The sequence below is a fragment of the Pteropus medius genome, unplaced genomic scaffold (assembly GCF_902729225.1).
Source record: "Pteropus medius unplaced genomic scaffold, Ma_sr-lr_union100, whole genome shotgun sequence".
Lineage (NCBI taxonomy): Eukaryota > Metazoa > Chordata > Mammalia > Chiroptera > Pteropodidae > Pteropus > Pteropus medius.
In genome coordinates, this window is record NW_024344240.1 from 22615412 (window position 1) to 22636299 (window position 20888).

The window sequence follows — 20888 nt, forward strand, 5'->3', positions numbered from 1 at the left end:
GGAGGGTCAGCATCAGAGATGGAGATGTGACAATGGAAGCAGAAGTCGGTGTGCTGCGTGGCCATAAACATGGAATACATTCATTCTCTAGAAGCTGGAAAGGTAAGGAAACAGATTTTTCCTGGAGCCTCCAGAAGGAATGCAGCCCAGCTGACACCTTGATTTTAGCCCAATGAGACTGATTTTGGACTTCTAACCTCCGTAGCTGTAAGATAGTAAATTTACGTTATTTTAAGCCATCAAATTTGTGGTAATTTGTTATAGCAGGAATGTACAGGCACTTGGTGCTTATGGAATGATTTGAAGCTAGTCTTTGCTTCTAAGTCCAGTGTTATTTTGTTTCTAACATTTTGTTCTGTGTGGAGGGAGCAGGGTCTTTCGGATGGTGGGAATAGTACAAGAAGACCACCACAAGCTGGATATGAGCACCTGTAGCACATAGATGAGTCTTAGATGGTACAGAAGGTGTTGGAAGAACGAGATGAGATTATTAGGTGGAGAGTACTGTGTTTTTGAAACAGAAGAATTTAGGCTTGAGATAGTAAGAAACTATTTAAATGATGGAGCATTTAGTATGTTTGTCAGAAGCATGTGGGGGTTGGTGGAGTTGTCTGGACTGGGATGAAACAGACATTGGAGACAAAGACTCTCTCCAGCCCCTTTCACTCAGTTCTGATGATAAGGCAAACTCGACATGCTGTTTTTTTTATTATTTTAGAATAGCATTGCACAGTTCTGTGACCCAAGCTGATTCTATGAGGAGTTTGGGAGGTCAAGGCCACCTCATCCCTTTGGGAACCTCTGGCTCACTGGACTGCCCAGCATGCCCCATCCCTCATCTTTTCCAAACTGGCACTGGTCTTACTGATGACATCCTGAGATTGCACTGTTAGCCTGGTCAGTGCATCACTCTAGTCTACCAGTACTTCACTATATTACTCTGCATGGGTCTCTTGCAAGGTGGGATCAGAATGCCTCAGACCCCCGGATAATGAATTTACTTTCATTCGCTTTCACCAAAATTGAAATTTATTGGGTAACGTTGGTTAACACAATTGCTCTCGTTTTCAATTACATACATTATCAGACGCCCGGCATCTTCATTCTGTTAATACATGTTTTACCAGGAAGTCCTTTCTTCAGCTACTGTATATTTGATCCCCTTGCCTTACCCTTCATCCCTCCCCCTCACTTCCCCTATATTTGACCTCATTTACCCCGTTTACCTGTCCCCTCCTCCCCCACACCCTACCCTCTGGTAACCACTAGTCCACTGTCCATGTCCACGAGTCTCTATTTGTTTGTTATGTTTGTTTGTGGCTTTTAGGTTTACATCCCACGTATAAATGATATCATGTGGTTTTCAACTTTTTCTGTCTGGCTTATTTCGCTTACCATGATTACCTCAAGGTCCATCCATGTTGTCGCAAATGGCAATATTTCATCTCTTCTTATGGCTGAGTAATATTCCATTGTATATGTGTACCACAGCTTCTTTAGCCAATCATCTATCGTAGGACATTTTGGTTGCTTCCATGTCCTGGCCACTGTGAATAATGCTGCTATGAATATTGGTGTGCAAATATCTGTTCGGATATGGGTTTTCAAGTCTTTGGGGGTAAATACCCAGTAGATGAATTGCTGGATCATATGGTAGATCAATTCTTAGTTTTTTTGAGGAAACTCCATACTGTTTTCCATAGTGGCTGTACCAATTTGCAGTCCCACCAGCAGTGTATGAGGGTTCCTTTTTCTCCACATCCACTCCAACATTTATTATTATTTGTCCTGTTGATTATAGCTATTCTAACAGGTGTGAGATGGTATGTCATTGTGCTTTTGATTTGCCTTTCCCTCAAAGCTAGCGATGTTGAGCATCTTTTCATATATTTGTTGGCCATTTGTATGTCCTCTAGAGAGAAGTGTCTGTTCAGGTCTTCTGCCTATTTTTTGACTGGATTGTTTGTTTTTTTGTTGTTATTGAGTCGTATGAGTTCTTTGAATATTTTGGATATTAGGCCCTTATTGGAGGCATTACTTGCAAATATATTTTCCCATTTGGATGGTTGTCTCTTTACCTTGTTGATGGTTTCTTTTGCTGAGCAGAAGTTTTTTAGTTTGATGTAGTCCCATTTATTTATTTTTGCTTTTACTTCCCTTGCCTTTGAGTTCAAATTCAGAAAATCCTCTTTAAGTCTAAGGTCCTAGAGTTTAGTTCTTATGTTTTCTTCTATGAATTTCATTGATTCCGGCCTTATATTCAGGTCCTTAATCCATTTTGAGTTAATTTTGGTGTGTGGTGATAGACAACAGTCTAGTTTCATTCTTTTGCAGGTGGCCTTCCAATTTTCCCAGCACCATTTATTGAAGAGACTTTCTTTTGTCCACTGTATGTTTTTGGCTTTTTTGTTGAAAATTATTTACCCATATAAATATGGGTTTACTTCCGGACCCTCTATTCTGTTCCACTGGTCTGTGTGTCTGTTTTTCTGCCAATACCATGCCGTTTTGATTACTGTTGCTTTGTAGTATAATTTGAAGTTGGGCAGAGTGATGCCTTCAGCCTCATTCTTTTTTCTCAGGATAGCTTTGGCAGTTTGGGGTCTTTTGTGCTTCAATACAAATTTGATGATTTTTGGTTCTATTTCTTTAAAAAATGCCAATGGGATTTTGATGAGGATTGCATTAAATCCGTATAATGCTTTAGGTAATAAGATCGTTTTAACTATGTTGATTCTTTCAGTCCAAGAACACGGAATATCTTTCCATTTCTTTGTATCTTCTTCGATTTCTTTTAATAGGGTCTTGTAGTTTTCATTATATAGATCCTTTACATGTTTCGTTAAATTTATTCCTAGGTATTGTATTTTTTTTGTTGCAATTGCAAAAGGAATTATTTTTTCCACTTCTTTTTCTGACGCTTCATTATTAGAGTATAGGAACGCTATGGATTTTTGAACATTGATTTTGTATCCAGAGATTTTACTGTATTTGCTTATTGTTTCTAGTAGTGTTCTTGTGGAGTCTTTAGGGTTTTCTATATAAAGAATCATGTTATCTGCAAATAGTGATAGTTTGACTTCTTTGTTTTCTTTTTGGATACCTTTTATATTTTTCCCTTGTTTGATTGCACTCACTAGGACCTTCAGTGTTATATTGAATAACAGTGGTGATAGTGGACAGCCTTGCCTTGTTCCTGTTCTTAGAGGGAAGGTTTTTAGTTTTTCACCATTAAGTATAATGTTGACTGAGGGTTTGTCATAGATGCCCTTTATTATGTTAAGGTACTTTCCTTCTATACCAATTTTGTTAAGTATTTTGATCATAAATGGATGCTGTATCTTGTTGAAGGCTTTTTCTGCATCTATTGACATGATCATATGATTCTTGTTTTTTAATTTGTTTATGTGGTGTAGCACGTTAATTGATTTTCATATGTTGAACCATCCATGTGCCCCTGAGATGAAGCCCACTTGATCGTGGTGTATAATCTTTTTCATATGTTGCTGTATTCGGTTTGCTAGTATCTTATTTAGGATTTTTGCTTCTGTGTTCATGAGAGATATTGGTCTGTAGTTTTCTTTTTTTTGTGTTATCTTTACCAAGTTTTGGTATTAGAGTAATATTGGCTTCATAAAATGAGTTGGGAAGTTTTGCCTCCTCTTTGATTTTTTTGGAAGAGTTTGAGGAGCATAGGTGTTAAATCTTCTTTGAATGTTTGGTAGAATTCACTGATGAAGCCATCAGGTCCTGGACTTCTGCTTTTTGTAGGTTTTTGATGATTGTTTCAATTTCCACACTGCTGATCAGTCTATTTAGATTTTCCAGTTTTTGATTCAGTCTAAGAAGGTTGTATTTTTCCAAATACTGGTCCATTTCTCCTAGGTTATTACATTTGGTGTTATATACTTTTTCATAGTATTCTTGCATGATTTTTTGTATTTCCGCGATGTCAGATGTAATTTTCCCTCTTTCATCCCTGATTTTGTTTATTTTTGTCCTTTCTCTCTTTTCTTTAGTGAGTCTAGCCAGGGGTTTGTCAATTTTATTAATCTTCTCTAAGAACCAGTTCTTTTTTGTATTTATTTTTCTATTGTTTTTTTGTTTGTTTTCAATTTCATTTATTTCTGCTCTAATTTTTATTATTTCTTTCCTTCTGATGACTTTAGGCCTCATTTGGTCTTCCTTTTCTAGTTTTTAAAGATGAAATGTTAGGTTGTTTATTTGGGCTCATTCTTATTTTTGGAGATAGGCCTGTAATGATATGAATTTTCATCGTATGACCGCTTTTGCCATGTCCTAAAAGTTTTGATATGTTGTACCATCATTATCATTCGTTTCTATGTATCTCTTGATCTCCCTTTTTATTTCTTCCCTGATCCAGTAATTATTCAGTAGTATGTTGTTTAATCTCCATGTATTCTGTGGTTCTTCCTGATTTCTTTTTGCAGTTGATCTCTAGTTTCAAAGCATTATGATCAGAGAATTTGATTGGTATGATTTCAACCTTCTTATATTTGTTGAGGCTATCTCTGTGTCCCAGTATGTAGGCTATTCTTGAGAATGTTCCACGTTTACTAGAGAAGAATGTATAAGCAGCTGTTTTGGGATGGAAGGCTCTGTAAATGTCAATTATGTCCAGTTGGTCTAATGTGTCATTTAAGGATGTTATTTCCTTATTGATTTTCTGTTTTGATGATCTGTGTATATCTGATAATGGGGTATTTAGGTCCCCTACTATGATAGTGTTTTGGTCTGTTTCTTCCTTTAGTTCTGTTAGTAATTGCTTTACATATTTCAGGGCTTCTTGATTGGGAGCATAGATATTTATAAGTGTTATGTCTTCTTGGTGCATGATTCCCTTTATCATTATGAAGTGTCCCTCAGTATCTTTCTTTACCTTTTTTATTTTGAAGTCTATTTCATCTGATATTAGTACTGCTACTCCCACTTTTCTCTGAATGCCATTTGCTTGAAATATCATTTTCCACCCTTTCACTTTGAGTCTTTGGAGCTGAGATGTGTCTCCTGGAGGCAGCATATGGTTAGGTTTTGTTTTTTGATCCACTCTGCAACTCTGTGCCTTTTTATTGTTGAGTTCAGTCCATTTACATTTAGGGTGATTATAGAATAATGAGGCCTTTTTTATAGCCATTTTATCTTTTGCTTTCTGGTAGCTCGGTGTTTCCACTGCTTCCTTGTCCTTGTGTTTCTGTTTTCTTTATTTTGGTTGGCTTTTGTGGGTTTTGCCTGTGGTTCTTCTTGTTTTATGTTATATACTTCAGCTCTGAATCTTTGATGTGTGGTTACCATTATGAATATGAAAAGGATAGTTATATATATACAGTCGTCCATTTTCTTCTGCATGTGCCTTATCTCTTTCCCCTTTGTGAATCTAGATCTTTGAATCCTCCCCTTTTCAGTGATTGTTATCTCAGTTTGTCCCTATGTATGCCAAATGTTCATTACTATCTCGCTAGAGCAATTCTCTTATTATCTAAGCTTATAATACCCTGTTCTTAGTAAAGATTGCACTCCTCTGCTTCTATTTACCTGATAGTCACTTTACTCCTAATTATGTATTTTTTTGTGTCATTTTATTTTAGGTGAGCTGACCCTTTTCAGTATTTCCTATAGTGCAGGCCTCTTGAATTGAATTCCCTCAATTTTTGTATGTCTGGAAACATCTTAATTTCTCCTTCATATCTAAAGGAGAACTCAGCTGGATACATTAATCATTTAATTGTTTAAATATTTGATTTCATTCCTTTCTGGCTTGTAAGGTCTGTGCTGAGAAGTCCGATGATAATCTAATAGGTTTTCCTTTATAAGTTACTATTTTCTTCTTCCTGGCTGCCCTGAGAATTCTTTCTTTGTCATTGATTTTTGATAACTGTAATACAGTGTGTCTTGGTGAAGGCCTTTTTGGGTTGAGATAATTGGGTGTTCTGTTGACCTCTTGAATTCCAAGCTCCAGCTCATTCCTTAGATTTGGGAAATTCTCGTCCACTATTTGTCTGAAAATGCTTTCTAGTCCCTGCTCCTTTTCCTTGCCTTCGATAATACCCATTATTCTTGTGTTTCCTCTCCTGACAGTATCAGCTAGTTTTTGTATTTCTCTTTCATTATTTTTCATTCTTCGGTTTCTCTCTTTTTCCTTCTGATTTAATTGAACATTTCCGTCTTTGATATCCTTGATCTTTTCCTCCATTTGTTTGACTCTATTTCCCAAGCTTACTATTTTATTGTTCAACTCTTACAGTGTGTGTGTGATTTTTTTTGTTTTAGCTCCAGAAGATCTATTCTGTTCTTCTCAAGAGTTTCAATCTCTTGCTCTGCTCATCTAGTTGTTTTTTCAATTTCTGAAATTGTTGATATGACTCCTTTCAGAACTCACTGAGTTTTTTCAGGAGTACCATTCTGAATTCTCTGTCATTTAAGTCACGTATTTCTATGTCTGTAAGCTTATTTTCTGGAGATTTTTCTCTTTCTTTTTGAGATGCCTTGTCACCTTGGTTGTTCATAGTGTTTAATGGACTATTTCTCCATTTGGGCATTAATGGAAGTGTATTCTGCTGTTTTTCCAGAAAGAAGATTTATTATATAAAGGTCTCTCTTTAGACTGCTGCAGAGAAGGCACTTTTCTTTTGGTTTCCAGTAGGTGGTGTCTAAGCCTCATGGATTTTTGCTTTATATAAAGCCTAAATAATGTCTTTTTTATTTTCTTGTAGATATTTAATCATACTTGCTACTCTCAGTTTCAGTCCCTGTCAGTGTTAGCAACAGTTTCAGTAGCATTTCCTCAGCTTCCCCTTGGGCTCCACAGTGATCAGTCTCAGAAGGTATGGAGGGAGGGGCCCTCTTGGTTGGGGGATGGGGGCTGCAGCTCAGCCTCAGTTTTGCAACCAGGCCTGTAAAAATCAACTGTTGTTACTCTGCGGTCCCGTCTCGCTTCTCTGCTTTTCTATCCTGATGACTAGGCCCTGCTGCCAGCTGCATAGAAGTTCAGGCACTTCCAGGCAGGCTGATCAGGGCAGTCACCACACTTTTACCCCTCCGCCCCCTCCTGCAAGGAGCTCCAGCAGTTGCGAGAGGCAGCCTCTTTATTTCTCCCAGATCACCACCTGACACCCGGGGTTCTGACCTGTGGTAGTTCTTATGCACAGATCCCACGCTCAGATGTGCTTATGTGCAGTTTGGGTGTTTTTTGTTCAGTTTTAGGTGTTCAGCTTGTTGTTGTTTCAAGGGGAGAGATCTGAAGACGTCTCTCACTCTGCCATGTTTCTCTATTTGCTTTCTGACTTCTACTGAGCCTAAAACAGTTCAAACCCAATCTCCTTTAGGAAGCCTTCCCTGATAACTCCACCTACCTGAAAATACTTATTTTCTATGCTGCATATTTTCAGTGCCCAGTGATTGTCAATTAAATGGTTCTCTAATTATTCTGGAGAAGCCAGGTGTTAGACAATTTTCCACATGTCAAAATATAGGCAATTAGAACTGCAACTCCAAGAGCTAAGGTAATGCTTCTCTTCACCAGGAGGGGGCGCACATCACACGACTTGCTGAAGCGGTGGAAAGGGATGAGAATAGGGGAATCCTGACAGATGTTTGAATTTTGGTAGAAAGCTGAGAAACCCAGAACATCAGAGACAACCTCCTACAAGTGCATAGCTGTGTTAAAATCAGGGCAAGCTAAATAAGTAAGTAAGTAAGTAAGTAAGTAAGTAAATAAATAAATAAATAAATAAAAATCAGGAGAAGCTAGTGGTCAATTCTATCTTTTTATACACAAGGACAAAAATGTTTTCAACAATGGAGGAAAAAATTAGTGATCACTTACTAAAATAAATGAAAACAGCAGTAATTGTAACGACAATGACTATAGGATAGGATGAGAAATAGGATACAATCTAAAGAGTTTACGGTTTAGTGGAGAGGACAGACTGACTTTAAGGATGTACCCTCCTTTCGAAGCACTGATGGGCTTGTGCACCCTAGCTTGCGTGGGCATATGTGGGAGTTGGCAAAGATGTCCCACCAACACCTCAATCCAATTTGTCTTAACAGTTTATCAGTGTCCCCATTCTCCAGCAGCTCCTTTTTCTGGTTTCCCTCCACCACTTTGTTTGTTTGTTTGTTTATTTGTTTGTCTGGTGGAGAGCAGCAGATCATTTCCTCTACCACGCAGGAGTAACCTGGGCACTGTTTAGGATTTCAGTCATTTTTCCAATAGTTACTGAGGGTCGTCTCTGTGCCAGGCTGTGCTGGACACTGGGGATGCAATGCTGTCTGAGATATGAGTCCTCACTCTGGAGGAGCCCAAGGTGTAAGATAGTGAGACAGCCATGGAAACACAGAGTCAAACAGGTAAAGTGCTAAGGCAGAAGGCTCTTAGGACTTGCAGACAGGTAAGAGGAGGGGCATCAAAAAGCATCAAAGAAGGAGATACTTAAACTGGGTATTGAAAAAAAAATATTTTTGCATTGTACATGGCTAGGCAGGAGAACCAAGGTCAGCATGACCCTATGTGGCAAAAGGTGCTAGGGAGAGGGGTCTAGGCGTTGTTGGATCATGGAGGGCTGTCCTTGGCTGCTATGCTGAGGGGTCTGGACTAGAACTATGGAGGAAATGGGAGGTAATCATAGAGGTTCAATTAGAAGGATAACAATCATATTTACACATTTAAAAAGTTCACTCTTCTAGCTGTGTGGAGGATGAATACACTAGGGATATAGGAAGAGCAGACCCGAAGTTGGATGGCAAGTTAAGATTTGCTTGAAACAGGTGGAGCGAGAGATGATGGTCATCTGAATTAAGATGACAGCAGTGGGGATAGAGAGGAGGGGCTGGATTGAGGTTGAAATGACAGGTTTTGGTCTCTGATTAGATGGAGCGAGGTGAGGGCAGAGGTCCCCCAGGTTTCTGACTTCAGTAGCTGGGGTAAGTGCTGGTGGCAGCAGATGAGATGGAGAACAGAGAGGGTAGAGGAGAGATCTAAGGAGGAAGATTACAAGTCATTGACAAATATGGGGCATCATGTCCAGTGCTCCATGCTCACCATACCCCCCAATCTAGATCCTTACAGCTGCTCATTGGTCCTATGACAGAGGCTTCCTGTTGGGTGTCACAATGTTTAGTGTTTAGTCTCTCTTCTAGCTTATGAATGCTTTCATTTAATACATATTTACTGACAGCTCATTGTGTGCGGGCACTGTGACAAGTTCCTTCCTGCACAGAGCTTAGGGCAGGGGGCCCAGTGCAGGGGGATGAGGATAAAGGAAGAGACAGATAATAAAGCTAACAGTTGTAATACAGTATGAAAAATGCTCTCATACGTGAAGACCAGGAAACCATGAGAACCTTCCAGGAAGAGTACACAACTGGACTTGGAGCACTGAGGAAGGTTTCAAGTAATGACATCAAGGCTAAACTGAATGAGTAGAGGCTTGCCCAGCGAGAGGGTGAGTGGCAGTTGGGCTAGGGCTGGAGAGAAAGTGTTTCAACAAGCCTGGAACTATTGGGGGTGCAGTGCCTGCCCCTGAGGTGTGTAGGACAGGAGAAAATAAGTAGCCTTCCTGTGAGAACACAGGAGAAACCAAGTCCTCAAGTTTTCATCAAGGAAAGGAGGTGAAAAGGACATTCAATGAAGCATTGAGGATAGAGGAAAGTTCATGTCCTGGGGAGGCTTTTCAAAGAGACTTGAGAGGTTTTATAGGGGTGGAGGCTGAGGGGTAGTTCAGAGAAAGAGCTTTATGATAGCTCATTCATTAATTCATTTTATTTAATAAGTATGTATTGAGTACCTACTCTAGGCCAGAAATATAGTAGCGAATGAGACAGACAAGTTTCCCAGGCTCATGGAACTTATATTTTAGTGGAAGGAGACATAAACAAATAAGATAATTTCAGACAGTAGTAAGTGATGGAAGAATGGGAAATAGGGGAATGCAATAGTGAGTGCCTAGGGAGGAGCTTCTCTAGGTTGGAGGACTAGGGAGAACCTCTGAGGTAGTAACATTGACACGCAAGCTGAATAGGAGGTGAGCATCCCTTCTAGGTAGAAAAGACAGATAGCAAAGGCATAGAGTGTGGACAAGAGTTGATGCTTGGAGGGGCTTTATCTTGAGTGGTAAGCAAGGATAACAACAGTGTGGGTGTGATGGGGTTAGCTGTGGCAGGATTAGGCCATTAATCTCATCAGTGTTTCAGTGGGTGGAGGGACCCCAGGCCTCGAGGGATTGTATTTCTGAAGGAGCCTTCTTAGTCTCTGACAGATGAGGCCTGAGTTTTTGGAGGGAGTTGGAGCTGGTCTGTGTCTGGATTGTTCATTTGGAAGAAGCTCCAACCTCTAGACCAGGAGAAGATAAATTGCACCCAAGGGCCAAGTCTTATATTATTTGAACACAGCTGAGCTCCTTCATACATGTATTGTCAGTAGTTGCTTTAGCAAGTTGAATAGTTGCAACAAAGACTATATGGCCTGCAAAGCCTGAAACATTTACTATCTGACTCTTTATGGAAAAAGTTTGCTAAGCCCTGCGTGGGCTGTGGCAGGCAGTTTTCTCAGAGGTAGTCCAGGCCTGGTCTGTGCATGCTGAGAAGTAAGGCTTTGCTCTGAATCTGGGTCTCCAAAAGCTAAAGTCCATCTTCGGTGCTGTAAACCTGTTAGTCATTAAGCTTGTTCACATGTATGCAGTAGTGTGCTATGAGCTTGGAAATATAGTTCAGGCTTGAATTGACCTTCCATGAGTGCCTGTGGGCTGCAAGAGGCATCTTCCCAAATCATGGCCCTAAGCATGTCATCTACTGCTCAGTAGCATTAAGTGACTCTGTTGCTGCCTAATAATTGCTTCAGCCAAACTTGAATACTCAGCACTCCCCAAATATACTTTTGCCACCTTGGTGACTGAATCATTTGGGACCGCTTATCACATTCAGCTTCCTGTTCTTGGTTATTTAGGTTCTTGTCTCATGTGATCTATCAGTTTTTAAATAACGTAAGGGTAAGTACCCTATCTCCATTTATTTTTATATGCCCCGTGGGTCTGGCTTTTAGGAGAGAAACTAGTGATTACTTCATTATATATCAGTAACAGCTGCTTAGCACAGTTTCTTGAATTCATTTGGCATTCAAAAATATTGATCTAGTGATGCATTCAGTCAATCAGGGGTCCACTGTATTAATATTTGTATCTCTAGCACCTAATATCTGACATATAATAAATGAATGAAAAATACGAATAAATGAATGATCTCAAGTATTTCTGCAAGGTGAGAAGAAAGTAATATCTACTAGAAGTGGTAGGCATTTGGGATTGTTTTCTCCACTGTTGTGTGATAGATTTGGGACTCTGAGGGCTGACATTTCCTAATTCTAAACTTGAAGTTTCAATGAATTCCTACCAGATTGACAAAGTCATGTATGTGGGCCATGACTCTTGGTCTAAATAATGTACCTTTTTTAGATGTGATTAATTGAAAGAACGTATAAAAATTGAAAACAATGTTTGAGGGATAACTATTTGTCAGCCATGGTGATAGGCATTCTTTATACATTGTCTTATTTAATACTTACTACACTCATGCAGTAGATCTTTAGCAAAACTTTTTTTAATGGAAAATTTTGGACATATGCAGAAGTCAAGAGAATAGCTTTCCCGTACCCATCACCAAATTCACTATTAACTTACGACCAATCTTGTTTCACATACTCTACCCACTTATACCCCTTTTTTATTATTTTGAAGCAAATAACAGACATTATATAATTTCATCCATAAACACTTTAGTATATATCTGTAAAAGATAAGGTCTCTTTAAAAAACATAACCACAATACCATGATCACACTAACCACCCCACATAATTATTTTTTATATCAAGTATCCTATTCTGAATTTCCAGTTATCTCATATATTTTTAAAAAATGTATTTGTTTAAACCAGGATCCAAATAAAGTCCTACTTTATGGTTGTTTAATTTGTCTCAGCTTTTCTTTTGAACTTTAGTTTCTTCTTTTATCTCCTTTTTTCCTTCCTTGCAATTTATTTTTTGAAGAAACCAGGTTGTTTTCCCATATTTTGGATTTTGCTAATTATGTATGTCCTTATGAAGTTGTCTAACATTTTCCTGTGTTCTCTGTATTTACTGTAAATTAATAGTTTGATCTAAAGGCTTGAGCAGATTCAGGCTAGATATGAGAGGGGCAACAAATATTTTGCTAGGTTCTTTCACCAAGAGGTACATAATGTCTGGTTGTCTTTTCTTTTTTGGTGATGTTAGCTGTTGATCAATTATGGATTGAAAAATGGTAGTATTATATCATTCCTTCTTCAGTTATTAGTTGGAATACTTCTATAAAGATATACTGCCCCTTATAAACTGTTTAGTTACCCGGTGGCCCAATTTATATAGAAAAGGCTGGATAATTGCTTGATTTGTTCTTTTTATTTATCATTTTTCAAAATAATCAGTTGTTTCATACCCTTCAATGGCAACCACTTTTATTTTTTCTTAAGAATCATTATGAATACAGGGATGTAAACATATTTGATGTATATCAATTCCTTGCAATTATTGTCCTTATTGGCCAGAAGGAGTCCCTTCAAATTGGCTCTTGAGACTTGTTGACATCATCCTAATAATCTTTGATACATCCCTTCCTCTCTAGAGTGGCAATATGTTCCAGGCTCGTCTTATACATTTTTGGCCCCAGATCTGGAGTCAACAATTTCTCCAAGAAGACTTTGTTTCTTTTAGTGGGAAATGGGATTTGGAGACCACAGTCTTGGTGCTAGGAGTAGACATTATCTTTAAAAAATTTTTTTAAAATTAACAGCTTTATTGAGGTATAATTTACATACCAGAAAATTCACCCATTTTAAATGTACAATTCAATGACTTTTAGTATATTTACACAGTTGTGCAGCAAGCACTAAAATCTGATTTTAGAACATTTCCATCACCCTGAAAAGAACCTTATGCCCATTGGAGTCACTCATCATTCTCACCCCAGTCCTAGGCCACCACAAAACTACCTTCTGTCTCTTTGGATTTGCCTATTCTGGACATTTCATACAAATAGAATCATGCAATATATGTTCTTTTGTGTCTGGCTTCTTTCATGGGACACAATGTTTTTGAGGTTCGTCAGTGTCATAGCATGTATTAGTACTTTCTTCCTTTTTATTTTTGAATAGTATTCCATTATATAGACTTACCATACTTTGTTTATCCTTTTATCAGTTGATGGGCATCTGATTGTTTCCACCTCTTGGCTCTAGTGGTTAGTGTTTCTATGAACATTTACCTACAAGTCTTTGTGTGGACATATGTTTCCATTTCCCTTGGGTAGATACCATGAAGTGAAATTGCTGGGTTTATGGTATTTCTATATTTAACATATTGAGAAACTGTCATACTATTTTTTTTTTAAATGGCTGCATTATTTCACATTTCCATCAGCAGAGTGTGAGGACTTCTATTTCTTCACATACACACCAACACTTACTGTCTTCTTGCCAATAGCCATTCGAGTGGGTGTGAGATGCTATCTCATCATTGTTTTGATTTGTATTTTCTTAGTGACTAATGATGTCGAGTACTTTTTCATGTGCTTATTGGTCCCTAATAGATCTTCTTTGGAGAAATATCTATTCATATCCTTTGCTCATTTTTAAATTGGATTATTTGCCTTCATTATCGAGTTGTAAGAGTTCTTCTGGATATAAGTTGCTTATCAGATATATGATTTGTAAATTTTTTCTCTCATTCAGTAAGTTGTCTTTTCATTTTCTTGATTGTATGTTTTGAAGTGTGAAAGTTCATAATTTGAATCATGTGCAATTTGCCATTTTTTTCCTGTTTTCCCTGTGCTTTTGGTGTTGTACCTAAGAAATCACTGCCTAATAAAAGATTGCAAAGATTTACTCCTGTTTTCTTCCAAGATTTTGTTCTAACGTTTAGGTCAGTGATCCATTTTGAGTTGATTTTTGTGTATGGGGTGAGTTAGGGGCCCAAATTAATTTTTTTGTATGTGGATATTCAATTGCCTGAGCACCATTTGCTGAAAAGACTATTCCTTCTGTGTTGAATTTTCTTGGCATTTTTGTAGAAAATCAATTGACTATAAATGTAAGGGTTTATTTCTGGACTTTCAATTAATTCCATCAACCTATATGTTCATCTTTATGTCTTTATTACACTGTCTTTATTATCTTTGTAGTAAGTTTTGAAACCAGACAGTAAGTAAGTCCTCCAATCTTGTTCTTTTTCAGGATTGTTTTGGTTATTCTGGGTCCTTCACAGTTCCATATGAATTTTAGGGTCAACTTGCAATTTTTGCAATAAAAGCAGCAAGGATTTTTGATAGGGATTGTGTTGAATCTGTAGACCAATTTGGGGAACATTGCCATCTAAATAATATTTAATCTTCTGATCCATGAACATGGGGTATATTTCCATTTGTTCAGGTCTTTAATTTCTTTCAGCAATGTTTTATAGTTTTCAGTTATAAGTCTTGCATTTCTTTTGTTAAATTTGTTCCTAAGTATTTTATTCTTTTTGATGCCATTGTAAATGGAATTATTTTCTTGATTTCATTTCAGACTGTTCATTGCTAGTGCATAGAAGTTCAGTTGATTTCTGTATGTTGATTTCGTGAACTTGCTGAACTCATTTTTTGTAGTTTCTTTTTTTTAAAGTGGATTTCTTAGGATTTTCTGTGTACAAGAGCATGTCTTTTGTGAATAGACAGTTTTACTACTTCCTTTCCAACCTGGATGCCTTTTATATCTTCTTTGCTTAATTACCCTGGCCAGAACCTTCAGTATGATGTTGAACAGAAATAGTGAGCATGTTCCCAGTCTCAGAGGAACCTGAATACCATTGTTAGCTCTAGGATTTTCACAGATGCTCTTTATCATATTAAGGAAGTCACTTTCTATCCTAGTTTGCCGAGGATTTTGTTCTCATGAATGGGCAGGTATTATCTTTATCCCCATTTTACAGATAAGGAAACTAGTATTCTCTTTATAGATGATCGGATTCCAAAGACCAAGATCTTAAACACTGTGCTGTCTCTATAGCACACTCTTCCATTTACTTATTTCCCCTCAGTATCCTCCTCCTGATTCTTCCCTTCTGCTCACTTTGTTAATGTTCTCCAGGATTCTTAGCACTCTGCACTTGTTACTACCTTTGAGATGAGAGTGGCTTCAACCTTCACCTCTAAGCTGATCACTACAAAATGTCTCCAACCCTCCCTGAGCTCTAGTATATCCTAAGCTTCCAAGACTTCTCCACTTGGATATCTAAGAAATCTTAAACTTATCATGTTTCTAAAGTGTTCCATTATTTCTGTGTCCTCTCAAGTAGGCTTCTCTTTCTGTATTTTCAATATCAAATGCTTCTTCTATTTACCCTGAAAATGATCCTACATGCCTCCTTCTCTTTGGCCCTTCCTCTCATCTTTTCTCATCAATTGTGAAGTTTTGCCTATTTTAAACTCCAAAGCTTCTTTGTAATCCATTCTTTTCTCTTCATCTCCACTGCTGCAACCTCAGCTAAGAAAACCATAATTTCTCACTCCTGTCTTGTCCCCATCAAATTCACCCTCCATGTCAGGGACAGAGTGATTTCTCTATATTACAGGTCCTCTGATATTTAAACTCTTTCAAGGCTCCATATCTCCACAGTATGGCAAACAAGGCCTTCCCTCCTCAATTGCATTTTGTACACTTCCACCAAATGCTGAACTCATTAAGTGCACTTTAAGATATCAGTTTTAACAGCTACATAATACTTTCATCATTTGGAGACATTATAAATTATTCGACCAGTTCTTTGTGTATTTTTCTTTGCATGTCACGTTGTCTCATGCCTCAGTGCTTTTTGTATATTTTGTCTCTATTTGAAAGGTTCTTTCTTCTTTCACATCATTCCCTCTACTCCTTTTCACCCTGAAGAACTGTACTTAGCAGCCCATGCTTTCTGGAAACTTCTCTAACTCTTACGGAGTTAATTATGCCCTCCTCTCTATTTTTTCAGACCATTGTACAAATATTGCATTTGTACAATATTATATTTGCATTTGTCCTGTATCATAATTATTTATCATATTTTCTTTATCCTCACTCTAAATTCTTTGAGGTCAGCAATCATGTTAGATTTATCTTGAATACTCTTATTGATGCCAGCATACAGACAATACTAAAAAAATTTGATGAACTCATTTGAATTAGGCTTTTTCGATAAACCTCCTTGCTTTTAATAGACCATTTTCTAATTTGTCAAATGGTTTAAATGCTTTTTTAAAGAACATACTTAAAAATAGCATTTTTTGGATGACAAAAATTAACATATATTTATTTTAAACTGCATGGAATTTATAGAAAAGCCCTTAGAAGAAAATACAAATTCCTTATCAATCTATCTGGATATGTTACCATTTTGATGTATTATGTCCATTCACTTTTTTCTGAGCATTCATTTTTTTCTGAGATACATATATGTTGTGTGTATATGTATGGTATACACACATGTATATTTTGAATATATGTGTACATATATAAATACAGTTGGATATATACAAAACAGTTATACATACTTTTGTAACCTTTTTTAAACTTGTTAGTGCAAGCATTTCCTCATGTCATTAAATATTATTTTTAAAAATGATTTTAATGACTATAGTATTGCATGATATGTATGAATTGTAATATATCTATGTATTGTTAAATGTTGAGTATTTTTAATTTTTACTTATAGATAAATAATGCCGTGGTGAACATATTTGTATATAGAGCCTTGCACAAACCTTTGATTCAATATAATAAGATAAAAAATAGTTCACTTACTCATTTATTCTCTCAACAGATATTTATTAAGTAACTACTTAATAAATTGGGCAGGTATTTTAAAGAAGTTTTAATAAAAGCCATTTCTCTCCAGGAGTCATAATTAGGGAAAGGGGGGCGCTCCATTCCACCATAGGTTCTTTAGAATAGGAGCCGGTGAGTAAGTTCCAGGTCGAGCATTCTAGGCTTGGTTGCTAAGATGTGAATTATTTCTCAACAATTGAGCAGTATTCCCAGGATACGCTTCCCCTGTGTCATCTGACTTCTTCCTCGTAGTGCTGTTGTTGCCCCTCTGGTGTGGATGAGAAGGAAGGAAGCAGGGACCAGGGCAGCGTCAGGCCCAGAGAGAAGGTGAGTCTGAGCATGAGGAATGGCATTGAACAGTGGCCCTGTCAGGATAGGAGAAGGATGGATTCAAGGGCCATTTCATAAGTAGAATTCTGTGTCCTGAGAGGACTGTGAGTGGTGCAGGAGAGAAGTCAAAGATGACTGAAAACTCAACCACTGCCTACATATAGAAGTTTGGATGGAGAGAAGATAATTAGTTTAATGAGGGACATATTGATTTTGAAGTACTGCAAGAAATGAAGAAGTCTAAAATATAGAAGCGAGAGTTTGCAACTGAAACAAGACCTGGAGAGAGAGAGAGAGATTTTTGTAAAAAGAGGTCAAATACGTAGTGACAGAAATAAATCTGACAATGGGAGGTGAACACATAATGTAAATATATATATATACCTTAAATGTACAGCTGAAACTTACTGGATTTCATTAACCAATGTCACCATAAAAATAAATAAATTAAAAAAAAAAGAAGAGGAAGACTGGAAAAAAATTTAAACATTCATTGTGAACTCTATATTTTTCTAACAAAGTTTAAATTTCACCAATTCACTGTATTCCTTCTGAACAAGATAAGGGCCTTAAACTCCTTAATTGCCCTGCAACCTCACCCCTCTCATCTTGTATGTTGTGTTGTCTAATGTTTTAGTTCCATCATGACTTTAACTCCCTCACATTAGTAGCAATTATTATTATATTTTAACAGTCAATTCTTATTTATATTTGCCAACTTCTCAGTCAGAGTCTTAACAGAAAACAAATTACATACTCATATTAGGATAATTCCAGGAGAGTTTAATAAATAAATTAATTAAAGCAACTCTTTCTAATGGGTATGTATGCATAGAGATTTAAAAACCCACAAGAGATGGTATGATATGCTGGAACTAGTAACAACTGGAGTTTTAGCACTCCTAAGTCTGAAGGGATTTGGGGAGGGAACAGTCATGGAAACTTGAAAGGAGAGATGTGTATATGGGGTTATCTTGAGAGAAGCAGTGACCTCAAAGGACCACCATGCTGGGAGGAACCAGGGAAATATATACTCTGACGGACCATCCTCACTTCCTGCAGTATCCTATTAGGGCTCCACATTGGCAAAACCCAATTGCGAGCCAGAGTACAAGGGAGCTTATTTGATGTAGTCCATATTGGCCAGCCTCCAAAGCCCTTAGCAGAGTGGAGAAGGGTGTAGAGAAGATCTGGAGGGCCAACAGAAAATTTTCAGGATACCGGATGTTTTATTAATTCTTAGTACATAATTAATACATTTCTTGCATCCTGTTTCTTTCCAGGTTTATTTTATTCCTTGCTGAAGGAAGGAAGTATATTAGTATTTCTTTCAGTTAAGGCTTATGAGTAATAGATTTCATAGTATACTTGAAAATGTCTTCATTTTCCCCTCACTGTTGAATGATATAGCTGAAGATAAATTTTTATTTTTATTTTTTTAATTTTTAATTTTTTAATTTTTAATTAAGTTTATTGAGGTAACATTGGTTAATACAATTATATAATTTTCAGGTGTACGTTATCATTTGACATCTGTATATTCTATTGTGTGTTTACCACCCAAAGTCCAGTTTCCTTCGGCTGCCATGTATTTGATCCCTTCCACCCATTTCACTCTCCTCCTAAACCCTGTATTTGACCCCCTTTACCCCATCTACCTCTCCTCTCCCCCACACTCTACCCTCTGGTAACCACTAGTCCATGTCAATGAGTCTCTGTTTGTTCTGTTCATTTGTTGCTTTTAGGTTTATATCCCACGTATAAGTGGTATCATGTGATTTTCAACTTTCTCTGTCTGGCTTATTTCACTTAGTATGATTATTTTGAGGTCCATCCATGTCGCAAATAGCAGAATATTATCTCTTCTTATGGCTGAGTAATATTCTATTGTATATATGTACCACAGCTTTTTTAGCCAATCATCTATCGTAGGACACTTCAGTTGCTTCCATGTCCTGACCACTGTGAATAATGCTGCTATGAACATCGGTGTGCAAATATCTTTTTGGATATGGATTTTCAAGTCTTTGGGGTAAATACCCAGTAGAGGGATTGCTGGATCATATGGTAGATCAATTCTTAGGTTTTTGAAGACCCTCCTTACTGTTTCCCATAGTGGCTGTACCAATTGCAGTCCCACCAGGTGAAGATGAATTTTTAGATCAATAGTTATTTTTCTTCAAAACTTGGAAGCTATTATTTTGTTGTCTCATCTACTGTGTCCAGTGAGAAGTCTGCTGTTTGTCTGGTAGTCTTTCATAGTTCTTTTTTTTTTCTCCGAACATTTTATGATTCTCTCATTTTTAATGATCTTTTATTTTATTCCAATGTATCTAGATATGAATTTATTAGTATTATCCTGTGAAAGACGTGGTGTACTTTTTCAATCTGAGAAGTCATCTCTTTTTTTTTAATTCTGAAAGATTCTCAGCCCTTATCAGTTCAACTATTATCTCCTGGCCACTTCTCTTCAATAAGCATATATTGGAGTTTTTCATGCTATCTTCCACCTCTCTAAACCTCTATTTTATTCATTTCTCTATATATCTGTGCTATATTCTGGATCACTTTAGTCTATCTTCCAATTCATTAATTCATTCTTCAGCTGTGTCTACTATGAAATCATTCTACTGAGTTGTTTAACCAATCTCTATGTTTTCCTTTTCTGTCTCTTTTAAAAATATAGCTCTCCTTTTATTTTATGTAAAATTCTGTATTCACCTTATAATTCCTATCTTTCCTTTAACTTAAAAAATCTTTTTTTTTTTTGTTATTAAATCAACACAGAGAAAGTGCATGAACCAAGTGTGTAGACTTCGATTTATCACAAAGCAAATATCTGTGTCACCACCATCCAGGTAAAATAAATAGTATCACCAGCACCCCAGAACTCCTTATTACAAGCCTTCCCGGTCACCACTCTCTCTCAAAATAACCCGTGAATCTTTATAAAAAGTACTCTCTTGCTTTTCTTTAAAGTTTTCTTACCTAAGTTTGCATCCCTAAACACAGTGGTTTATATTTGCCTGTTTTTGAGCTTTTTAAAAATGCAATAATAAAGTACATATTATTTTGTATCTCGTTTCCTTCAATCATTTTATATTTGTTGAATTTATACCTTTGTTGTAGGAGATTGTAGTTTGTTAATTTTTATTGCTGTATAGTATTCCATCATGTGAATAATATATAAATATATCACAATTTATTTATTCATTAAGATGATATTGGACATTTGAGTTGTAGTTTGGGGATATTATGAATAATGGCACTATGAACAGTCACATAAATGTCTGTTGGTTTAAGTAAGCGTGCATTTCTGTTAAGTGTCTACTTAGGAAAGGATCATAGAAAATACACATCTTCAACTCCTAGTAGATAATACCAATTTTTCCAAAGTGGTTATATTATTTTACACTCCTACTAGTAGTTTAAGAAAATTTCCACTGTTCTACATCCTTGCCACATTTGTCATGGTAAACCTTTTAAATTTAAACCATTCCGGTGTGTGTAGTGGCATATTTTTGTGGTTTTAATTTCCACTTCCCTAATTCCTAGTGAGGTTGAGCCAAACCTTTTAATGTGTTTATGGAACACTTAGATATACTCCTTTATGAATTCTTCATAAGTGTCTTACCCGTTTTTCTATTTGTGTTTTTATTTGATTTGCAGGAGATTG

General features: G+C 36.9%; 1 protein-coding gene across 3 annotated transcripts in view; it reads left to right on the forward strand.

Annotated features, from left to right (window-relative positions):
* The window catches only part of LOC120607320 (maestro heat-like repeat-containing protein family member 1), a 105896-nt gene that overhangs the window by 7708 nt on the left and 77300 nt on the right, over positions 1 to 20888 (forward strand). The window contains exon 2 of one of the 3 annotated variants that reach the window (XM_039869136.1): positions 17135 to 17209. The exons of the other annotated variants lie outside the window; for them this stretch is intronic. The gene's annotated coding sequence lies outside the window, so the exon portion shown is untranslated. The remainder of the gene's footprint in view (positions 1 to 17134; positions 17210 to 20888) is intronic. 3 annotated transcript variants of the gene reach the window in all.